General features: G+C 32.8%; 1 long non-coding RNA gene across 1 annotated transcript in view; it reads left to right on the top strand.

Moving 5' to 3' along the window:
* The first annotated feature begins 201 nt into the window (after positions 1-201).
* LOC143067099 (uncharacterized) overlaps positions 202-12,507 on the top strand; it is a 160,586-nt gene continuing 148,280 nt past the window's right edge. The window contains exon 1 of the long non-coding RNA XR_012975843.1: positions 202-387. This is a non-coding gene — a long non-coding RNA (uncharacterized LOC143067099). The remainder of the gene's footprint in view (positions 388-12,507) is intronic.

Consider the following 12,507-nt stretch of genomic DNA (forward strand, 5'->3'; position numbering starts at 1 on the left):
TTTAGTTTGGAATGAGCAATACTAGTGTAAAGAGTAGAAAAGTCAAATGTTTTAATACTGTTACAAGATGAAAGAGAATTAGATTGTATGTACTCTAAAAGATCTTTTGAAATTTTAAGTATCCACATCTGATTCACGCCCCCTCTACAATAGGTAGTTTCGCAATAACTTTGAAGCCTGTCTTTGATTGCTGATAAAATAGATGTTAATAATTTCGAAAGAGGTTTCGTGGAGCACTTGGAAGACCCAGCAATATACCGTTGTTTGTAAGGACACTTATGTAGTTTAGGTATCCAATATAGTGATGGCAGATCCAGTTCTTCATCTTTGGTTGAAATTCCAAAGGAACACAGAACAGACCTATGATTATCCAGGATTTCCTCTTTGGTAAGTGTCGTGAGGGTATATGTTGAGTTTCCAAGTGAATTGTCAATACCTAATGCGTTTATCAAGCAGTTAATGTAATGAGTTTTACACACAAAAACGATGTTGTTTGGGGCTTTATCTGCGGGGACAACAACATATTAGTCATGGAGGTAGGATAGGTGTATTGCAACATTTGGGTCTTTAAAGATTGACGTAGCATGGGCATTGATAGACCCATTCAGTTTCTTAATTTTGATTTGTATCAACAACCTCACTGCCTTAATCCATTCGGAAAGTGTGTCTACGTCTTCCTTCTCGCGCTTAGCCCATTGCCTGGCATAATCCTCAACTGAATCCATCAAAATTATAAGATGAGGGAAGATATAAACAATATTAAGAATGAAATTGTAACGACGACAACCAACAAAAGTAACATCAATGACATATGGTTAGTATTTAAAACAAGTTTAGAGAAAAGCGTTAATTTGAATATCCCGCACAAACAGGCTAGAACCAAGGACAGTCCACCATGGATATCCAGAGATCTCAAACGACTCATCAGAAAAAGAGATCGGTTGTATAAGAAATAGAAGAAATCTCATGAAAAGAAAGACTCTGAAAAATACAAAACAATGAAACGCTAGGTACAACAAGGTCTGAGGAGGTCATACTGGAAGTATTTGGAATCTATTGTAACACCACCAGAAGATAACATCATAGAAAATCGTAGCTGTATGAAGATATTCTGGACATTCATAAAGCACAAAAGAAGTGATAGAAATGTTGTCTCACCACTGAAAAAAAAATGGCCTACTACATTCAGATCCTTTGGATAAAGCAAATATACTTAACCAACAGTTCCAGTCTGCTTTTACTGAAAAAAAACAAGCTTCTCAAACCAGGAATTCCAAGACAGATGTGGATCTTCAAACACAAATTATCCATCTATGCCAGAAATTAAAATCACAGATAATGGAATATTAAAAATACTGAAAAACCTCAATCCACACAAGGCAGCTGGCCCAGACCAAATTACATCTGAGGTTCTAAACGAATTAGCCACCGAAATAGCATCAATACTCAGTATCATCCTTTGGATTTCAAATATTTTGGCCACGAGCATCACTGAAGAGACATGTATTGTCGAAATGTGCATCTGGTACCGTTAATTTTATTACTACCACTGGGTCGATGCCTCTGCTGGTGGACTATTAGTCCCCGAGGGTATCACCAGCCCAGTAGCCAGTACTTCGGTACTGGCATGAAAATACGGATTTTTTGTTATTAAAATTTGCTGTTACAAAATGATAGAAATTATTATAAATTAAGGAATGTATTTCCCTCGTGCAAAGCTCTGATTCCTTTCACGGATTTGGCTATATTTGTTTGAGCTTTTGGATTATAGCTCTTCATCTTTTATATAAGCTTTGGATTTCAAATATTTTTGCCACGAGCATCACTGAAGAGACATGTATTGTCGAAATGCGCATCTGGTGCAAGAAAATTGGTACCGTTAATTTTATTACTACCACTGGGTCGATGCCTCTGCTGGTGGACTATTAGTCCCCGAGGGTATCACCAGCCCAGTAGCAAGTACTTCGGTACTGGCATGAAAATACGGATTTTTTGATATTAAAATTTGCTGTTACAAAATGATAGAAATTTTTATAAATTAAGGAATGTATCTCCCTCGTGCAAAGCTCTGATTCCTTTCACGGATTTGGCTATACTTTTTTGAGCTTTTGGATTATAGCTCTTCATCTTTTATATAAGCTTTGGATTTCAAATATTTTGGCCACGAGCATCACTGAAGAGACATGTATTGTCGAAATGCGCATCTGGTGCAAGAAAATTGGTACTGTTAATTCTATTACTACCACTGGGTGGATGCCTCTGCTGGTGGACTATTAGTCCCCGAGGGTATCACCAGCCAAGTAACCAGTACTTCGGTACTGGCATGAAAATACGGATTTTTTGTTATTAAAATTTGCTGTTACAAAATGATAGAAAGTTTTATAAATTAAGGAATGTATCTCCCTCGTGCAAAGCTCTGATTCCTTTCACGGATTTGGCTATACTTTTTTGACCTTTTGGATTATAGCTCTTCATCTTTTATATAAGCTTTGGATTTCAAATATTTTTGCCACGAGCATCACTGAAGAGACATGTATTGTCGAAATGCGCATCTGGTGCAAGAAAATTGGTACTGTTAATTTTATTACTACCACTGGGTCGATGCCTCTGCTGGTGGACTATTAGTCCCCGAGGGTATCACCAGCCCAGTAGCCAATACTTCGGTACTGGCATGAAAATACGGATTTTTCGTTATTAAAATTTGCTGTTACAAAATGATAGAAATTATTATAAATTAAGGAATGTATCTCCCTCGTGCAAAGCTCTGATTCCTTTCACGGATTTGGCTATACTTTTTTGAGCTTTTGGATTATAGCTCTTCATCTTTTATATAAGCTTTGGATTTCAAATATTTTGGCCACGAGCATCACTGAAGAGACATGTATTGTCGAAATGCGCATCTGGTGCAAGAAAATTGGTACTGTTAATTCTATTACTACCACTGGGTGGATGCCTCTGCTGGTGGACTATTAGTCCCCGAGGGTATCACCAGCCCAGTAGCCAGTACTTCGGTACTGGCATGAAAATACGGATTTTTTGCTATTAAAATTTGCTGTTACAAAATGATAGAAATTTTTATAAATTAAGGAATGTATCTCCCTCGTGCAAAGCTCTGATTCCTTTCACGGATTTGGCTATACTTTTTTGAGCTTTTGGATTATAGATTTTCATCTTTTATATAAGCTTTGGATTTCAAATATTTTTGCCACGAGCATCACTGAAGAGACATGTATTGTCGAAATGCGCATCTGGTGCAAGAAAATAGGTACTGTTAATTTTATTACTACCACTGGGTCGATGCCTCTGCTGGTGGACTATTAGTCCCCGAGGGTATCACCAGCCCAGTAGCCAATACTTCGGTACTGGCATGAAAATACGGATTTTTCGTTATTAAAATTTGCTGTTACAAAATGATAGAAATTATTATAAATTAAGGAATGTATCTCCCTCGTGCAAAGCTCTGATTCCTTTCACGGATTCGGCTATACTTTTTTGAGCTTTTGGATTATAGCTCTTCATCTTTTATATAAGCTTTGGATTTCACATATTTTGGCCACGAGCATCACTGAAGAGACATGTATTGTCGAAATGCACATCTAGTGGAAGAACATTGGTACCGTTAATTTTATTTCAAAGTCATATGAATCTGGAGAACTACCAATAGACGTCTGTCCTATCTTTAAAAAAGGCCAAAACTACAAAGCAGAAAACTACCGCCCAGTATCCTTAATATGTATAGCCTGCAAAATCATGAAACACATAATTACCAGCAACACCATGGCTCACTCGGACAAACGTAATATCCTACATCCTATGCAGCATGCGAAACTCAACTCATCGAGTTCATAGATGATATCACACAAAACCTGGACGAAGGAAAGCAAACTGATTGCTTAATCATGGACTTCTCTAAGGCTTTGGACAAAGTAAGCCACTCACTACTGATCCATAAACTAAGGCAATACGGGATTGATGGAAAAACCAACAGATGGATCCAGAGTTTCCTAAGTGGTAGACAACAGTCAGTAGTGGTTAAAGGTGTAAGCCTTGGCTTCATTGATGTAGAATCAGGTATACCACAAGGTTCATTCCTTGGACCAGCACTCTTCCTATATTACATTACTGATATGCCAGAGGGGGTTCGATCAAGAACAAGATTGTTTGCCGACGACACAATCATTTATCGAACAATAACATCAGATGCACTACCACAACACTGCAAGAGGACAAATTATCAGACTGGGAACAACGATGGCTCATGAAGTTCAACGCAGACAAATGCAATGTCATGACCATAAGCAAGAAAAGAAATCCAATCACAAAAGATTATATCCTTCATGGCCATGTACTGGAGAGAGTATCGGAAGCAAAATATCTGGGAGTTACCATCAGCTCAGATTTAAATTGGAGTACACATGTACATAATACCTGCCAAAAAGCATATAAAACTATTGGGTTTTTAAAAAGAAATCTTAACATCAACAACAAACAACTGAAAAAAATGCATGTAAGTCATTAGTTAGACCAACACTAGAATATGCAAGCGCAGTCTGGGACCCCCATCAACAAAACAACAAGAAAAACATTGAGATAATACAACGCAGAGGGGCTTGGTATGTTACTAACAAATACCGTAACACATCATCAGTAGACGCCATGATAAAGCAACTCGAGTGGCAATAATTAGAAGAGAGGAGATCAACAACAAGGATGTGCATGATGCACAAAATTACTAATTGCCTAGTTAATATAGATGGAACATCTAGGCTCATTTCAACAAGCCGAGTATCAAGAACAGCTCGTCCTGGATGTTGCCAGGTTCCTCTTTGTAGAACCAATATAAGGAAAATGTCATTCTATCCAAAATCAATACGGGAATGGAATGCCTTACCACTATCCACTACCACCGCCCCCGAGTCTTGAATGCTTCAAGGCTCGGCTGAAAAATAGACAAAAACACTCGTTTTTAATGAGCACCTGTGTATAGGATTTTAACTTTTACAAAATGTAAATATAATTAAATTTTCTTTGGATTTTCATGCGCAACACACAGTGGCAGAATAATCAGACAGTTGATTGCGGCCGCTTAACTGGAAGAAGAAGAAGAAGAAGAACAGAATAAATTGTGCAGTGTTCAAAAAGTCACATAAAATGCTGTAAATAACTAAAAAAAATATGGTGTAACAGAGTCATGAAAAAACTAAATGGTTGTAATTTGGAACTGTATAATAGTCTTAACAGTGTGCTGCATAAAACTATGGTTTTATAACTTGAAATGTTTTATTTAATTGATAAATTAAAGAATGGCAAACTAACATTTTGCCACAGAGTAATAGTAACAAGGTTCGTACTAATAAACAATATATAAATCAAAATATTGTACAGAGTTATATTTATGAAATAGAAACAGGACGGTATGTGAATACACCAATAAATGAAAGATCTGCTTTTATGTGTAAAAATGAAATTGAAGATGTACTTTATGTCCTTTATATGCAGACCTTTGAAATATATTGTATAGTGAAGTAGTTAAACATAATAATAAATTTTATACCTAAATGCATTTGTATTTTTATTCAGATATGAAGAACTATGTCAGGAAGTTGCTGAAACCTGCTTTAATGTTTAATGTAGAAGAACAAATTTCTTATTTATATAAAGCTGATGATGTATCTTAAATCGATTGTAGGTATTGATTTCTGTTAGGATGCATAAGATGTATTTGATGATGGTACATTCAAATGGTGTCGTTTTTTTAAATTCAATTAATATAGTATTTCCTCTAAAAATTGTCGAAATAATATTTTATTTATTTCTTTCTTTCAAATTCGTTGTTTTAATTGTTAGTTTTTTTACCAGTTTTCTTGTTATTCCATTCCATGTCCATTTGATATTTATTGAAAGAGAGATATTTGAAAGGTGCATAATACTTTTACCCTTTTCTAGTAATAAATTTCGTTCATATGTTGCATTAATTCACTTAAACAACATCTACTTTTGTTTCTTTCGAAGAAATATATTTTTTATCAAATGTAGGTCAAGACTCCCATCAGTTGAATGAACCGACCTGTCAAATATGAATTAAATTAAAATTGTAAAATTTATGCATTTAACTGTCATAAATTAATACTATACAATCTTTATCTTTTTAAACACACCGTAAATCTGTATAAATTTTATTCCATTGCACACAAAGCTCAGATCAAATATCTTTGATAGCTTCTAATTCGTTTTTCAAAATTCCTGTCTTGTTTTTTTGTTTCTTTGAATTTTGTTATTATTAGATCTTCAAATCTCCGTTTATAACTGTGTATTACACTTTTATTCTGTTTATTAATGCATGGATATACTTTTCGTATAATATATTACAACAATTAGTAAAACCGTAACCTCTATTTTAAAGGAGAAAGTTTACAGCTTTAATAGATTTTTCAACCTCCTTTTGTTGTCATAAAAAGAAAATATGAAGTTATTGGTTACTTATTATAAAAAATAAACCAACGATTGTATACGATGTTTATATGCTCTTGTATGAAAACTACAGTTATGTTAGCTGGGCTTCAAAGACCAATAGTCAACAACTGTTTAAGAATGTAATAAACATTTCCTAATTCTAATCTGATTTATCATTTTCCTGACCTGTCGATTATTTTTATTTCTCTAATTATTAGACGATTTATCTTCTTTCAAACCTGTTGTATGTTTTTATTTAATCAACGAGTGGTTCATTAGAACTCAATGTTTCAGTGGTCAAAATTTGATTATAATGTCGAATTATCTTGCTATCTTCTGAAATTCCAATTGTGACGTCATGACAGAAACGACTATCCCTAATGACGTCGCATAGTTAGCACATGTCTTTTGCAAATTAAATTTTAAAGTAAATAAATTTGAAATTATTATGAAACTAAGGTTTCAACTCCCTCAGGCAAAGTTGGCTTTAGAGGAATTTGGCTAATTATTTTAGGTAGATCTATATTTTACATATAGCTCTTCATCGATTTTCGGTACTTATCTATCTTCGGATTTCAAATGTTTGGCTTTGAGCGTTCATGATGAAGGTAAATCCAGAAAGACGCTTCGGCCGCAAGAAATTAATAAACGTGTTGTTTTCAATATTTTTTTGCAGATCATTCGAAAAGAAGAATTCCGTTTGTTTACATTTAGTCCCAAAAAACATGAGTTAATACATTGTTTCCTCTAAATATTATTAACTTAATATTTTATTTATTTCTTTCAAATTCATTGTTTTAATTGTAAGTTTGTTTACCAGTTTTCTTGTTATTCCATTCCATTTCAATTTGATATTTATTGAAAGAGGATATTTGAAAGGTGCATAGTACATCAAACCTTTTCCTAGTAATAAATTTCATTATTTAGTTCTAATGGTTTACCGATTCACTTAAACAACATCTATTTATTTATTTCTTTGGCATTCTAGGAAATATATTTTATTAAATGTAGGCCAAGACTCCCATAAGTTGAATGAACCGACCTATCACATATCAGTTAAATTAAAGTTGTAAATTTTATGCATAAAAAACTGTCAAAAATTAATCATTTACAACCTTTATCTTTTTATACACACTGTAAATCTGGATAAATTTTATTCCATCATTTAACTCAGATCAAATATCTTTGATATCTTCTAATTCGTTTTTCAAAATTCCTGTCTTGTTTTTCTTGTTTCGTTGAATTTTGTTATTATTAGATCTTCAAATCTCCGTTTGTAACTATGCAATAAAACTCTTAACCTGTTTTAAAATAATGCATGGATATACTTTTCGTATAATATAATACAACAATTAGTAAAACCGTTAATTTATTTCTAAGGAGAAAGTAAAAGTAAAATCACAAAAATACTGAACTCCGAGTAAAATTCAATCGTAAAGTCCCTAATCAAATGGCAAAATCAAATGACAAAACACATCAAACGAATGGACAACAACTGTCCTATTCATAACTTGGTACAGGCATTTTCAAATGTAGAAAATGGTGGACGGAACCTGTTTTTATAGGGCTAAACCTCTCACTTGTATGACAGTCACATCAAGTTCCGTTATATTTACAACGATGTGTGAACAAAACAGACATAATAGATAATTATATTAAAACTCCCATTACAGATCAATCAACCTGCTGAGTTAGTCAACAACTGTTCAAGAATGAAATAAACATTTTGCTTTCCGCTAAATAATCTCGTTACATTAATAATAATATTTCGAGTGAAACTCGTTTATTTAGATGATGTCAAATGCGTGTTATTCCAGATGAATATGATTTTTTAATGGTGTGTCTAGCTTATAGATCTGTGAACACAGTTTTAACCATAGTTTTTTTGGCAAATTAATGATGAACTATTGTGTTTACTTCAAACGTATAGTAATTCGCTCACTGTCAAATTATGTAATTATATAAAAACTTCATGGAATATTAGATCTCATATAGTCTCATTTCCACTCTCAATTTTATCATAGTACTTACCTTTTTTTCCCTGCTGTCTACCTATGTTTAATATTATGTAGAATATGTTGTTAATTTTAATATTGTTTATGCTTTTAAAATTAAGATTCATGCATCTCATTGTATTACCGGAAAATATGTAACATATTTACCGTTTTCATGACAAAAGAAAGCTTCATATGAGTTGAAGCTATTAGATTTACAATAGGATATTTCAAAGGACTATTTACTAGTAATCAAATAAGATAGCGTTGGTTTGTTTGATAGGTTAGCGTGGGAGTGTACAAAAATATAGAAAAGTTAAAGATATTATCTTGATTAACAAATTAAAAATTATTCTGTTTTATTGGTTGTATCGGTTTTGTAAACAAAGTTTTTTAACACAGCACAAAAAAAAAAGCCGACAGCACAGAATAAAAGTGTTAAAACATGCATGGATACAATTTTATTGGTTAACTATTCATTATGAAAAATTGGTGAGATATACATCAAAAGCAATATGTCGTTCAAACGTTTTACCAGCAACTGCTGAAAACATATAACTGACAACAAAATAAACTACTAAACAAGAAGACAAACAAGAAAAATAAATGATTTTTTTTAATTTAAAAACAAACATGGAATTATTGCATGTGAACTCATGATCAGCATTGCAACTGTTTGTCTTTAAACAGTTAAACTATCAAAGAGAAACATAAATCCGATTTCCAAAGAACTGTTTCCTGCATATAAATGAACTCACCCCGTTAAATTGAAAAATGTATAGATACACTTGCATAACATAAGAAGAAAACCAGTTTTATAACGAAACTAAACGATTGAAAAGCAATTTGATTGCTCTAAGTTTGATCTTCCTCGTACATTAAGAAAATTGTACATTTGTATTCGTTAATAAATCATACATGACAAATACGTAAATAACTTATCGCTTTGGTCAAATACGACACGATCGTGATATGTATTGCAGTACATATTCCCCTTAGCTATGTAGCGTTATCAGTTTATTAAATGTAATCAATAACATTTCAACATTTCGCAGAACCGGATCAAAATATTTTCCCATTTTGAAAAAAAATAATTTAATTTTAGGGTTTCTGTGAATCAAAGATAAATTGAAACATCCTAGACAATACCGATTGGTCGTTTGTAACACTATATATACACAGAATAATTTCAAACTCATTACTTACTAACAGAAAACATGGATTTCGCAGGGTTCATTTGCTTTTATATAAATGTTTCAGTTTTATCTGTTTCAGGATCCCATTTCCGTGGTGGTACAATCAGCTGGAGATATTTAGGTGGCAACATGGTAATACAGTCACGGATTGTTCATAGCACCAGTAATATAGCTAGATTTCATAGTTTTTATTACATATAAAAACGTGTTTTGATTGCATGTTCTACAGTGCTTTTTCATTTGTGGAGATATAATTTTGTGATTGAAGTATCCATTTTCCTTTCTTTTCCTTTCAGTTGTTACTAATTGTATAATTAATTGTTTTATCCATGTTTTTGGCATGTGTATTACTATTCGTTAAATTTTAAATATTTGTAATTTTGACATATTAAAATTACACCTATGTGATAAATCTATATATGTAACTCATTTTCATGGAACTAGTACACATTTGTATTTAGGGGCCAGCTGAAGCCCGCCTCCGAATGCGGAATGTTTTTGCTGTGTTGCATAAACGGTGAATGTACAACTGGGGACTTTGTCCGACATGTTGGCTACAAACATTCTACCAGAACTGATTTATGTACTCTTAAAAAGATAAATTTGATACGTGCTGACTTTAGAGATACGTTTTAATTCATTTTAAAGAATAATTTTACTTGCATTTTATGGTGATCTTTGTTAACTTTTTGGAATTTTGGATACTCTATGCTCTTCAACTTTGTATTGTTTGGCTTTATAACTATTTTGATATGAGCGTCACTGATGAGTCTTATTTAGACGAAACGCGCGTCTGGCGTACTAAATTATAATCCTGGTACTTTTGATAACTATTAACTTAAAATATTTAATGGCTTTGCTTTCATTCAACAGGTATTCCTTAATTATTTTCCCGGAAAAGTAAAAAAAAATTTCCGGAATCGTTAACATTTTCCCGGAGGTTAAGTATTTATTCCCGGAAACGTAGATTTTTTTTTATTTTATCCGGAAACCTCTCCACTTGTTCTTATATATCATTTGACGGATAAGTTAAATGCATTACACGTATAACCCGATGTAGAAAAATGTAAGGCGTTTAAACAATTTCAGATTTATCAAATGTCTATGTTGGTATTTTAAAAAAGAAATAAAGAATACATGCTGTTATATATTTTTTAGGTCGAATTCAGATATAAACTTGCATGGGCTTTGGGATCAGCGGATGCAGCGTCCTGGACGGCCATTCCATTAAATGGAGGAAGTAGTGTTACTGTGTATAGTGGACAATATGTTAAAACAGCAACAAATAGTTTAGAGAAATGGGAGCAAGGAGAGGGAACTTTTACTTACAATTTTACAACACCAGGCCCATATAGAGTGAGGTAACAATAATGATGGTATAACAGTTACTATGATTATACTTTCAAATTACTATAGTAACCACTTTTAGGATAATTAAGATATAACTGCATGATTTTTTTTCACTTCTTCAAAGATAATAACCCAATTTTGACATTGAAAACATTTTAAAGGTTTCTGTGAATCGAAATAAATTGAAAAATCATAGACTATACTTATTGGTTGCGTTAAACACTATATTTAAAAAGACAAATTTCATAACTGTGAATTATTATTGATTTCTGTGACGTATTTTATTAACTAAATAAAATTTGAGTCCCGATGTCATCATGAAACGGCAACACGCTGCGTAATACACGACAGCATACAAAATAGAAAATCAAAATGAGAAATCCTATAAACATATACAGGTTATATTTAATTTTTCTGAAACTAAAAAAATGCATTTACATTTTTAATTGTACATGGTAATTTCAATTATTTTCAAATTCATAGAGAAGGACTGGAACTCTTTGAAAAGTAAGTTTTTAAGTATTTTTCGTATACTTGTTATATCTAGCAAGTTCTTTAAGTTCTAAGTTTAGTATTTTTGTGATTTTACTTTTTACTTTCATATTTTATACCAGCTACACAAGTGGCGCATGGATCAGCCTCAACTATGGAAGTAGTGGGAATTGGAATTTGGAAACAATTATTAATTTGCATAAACGGAGTGACACACTAACGCCAAATCATAGTCCACAGACAACAAGTCGTGCTATTTACAGGTACACAGAGTTTTCTCTATTTTCCTTGTCTCTTTCATGTTTTAATTTGTAAGCTAAAAGTACAAACGTTTTAGTTGTTATCTTATAATTCTTTTTCTTAGATTTCCAATCGTGTATTTTGCAAAACGTTTAAGAATGTTGGTCCTCAGTGCTCTTCAACTTCGTACTTTTTTTGGCCTCTTTAACGTTTTTGGATTCGAGCGTCACTGATGAGTCTTTTGTAGAGGAAACGCGAGTCTGGCGTTATTACAAAATTCAATCCTGGTATTTATGATGAGTTTATTTTCTGTGTGTGATGCATTGTCATTTTGGTATTTTGTTGCACTTCAGTGTTTCTGTTGTTTCGTTGTTTTGGTCTTATAGTTAATGTGTTTACCTCAGTTTTAGTTTGTAACTCGGATTTGTTTTCTCTCTATCAATTTATGACTTTCGAACAGCGGTATACTACTGTTGCCTTTATTTACTTACGTATGAATGCCTTTATGCTATCAAGGGTATCAACTAGACAGGAGACTATATTTAACACATCACAAAACTAAACTGTAAGATATTCAACGCACATTTTCTAGGGCAATCGAACACTTCGGAATTGACAAGGGTGGGTAACAAATTAGTTACGAAGTTGAATTGTTTAACACTAGTACATTTTGGGCACTTTATAGCTTGCTGTTCGATGTGAAACAAGTGAATCAAGGCTTCGTGTTGAAGCCCAATTGACCCATAATTGATAACTTTTTATACAATGTGACTTGGATGGAG

This window comes from Mytilus galloprovincialis, chromosome 3 (genome assembly GCF_965363235.1).
Source record: "Mytilus galloprovincialis chromosome 3, xbMytGall1.hap1.1, whole genome shotgun sequence".
Classification (NCBI taxonomy): Eukaryota; Metazoa; Mollusca; class Bivalvia; order Mytilida; family Mytilidae; genus Mytilus; species Mytilus galloprovincialis.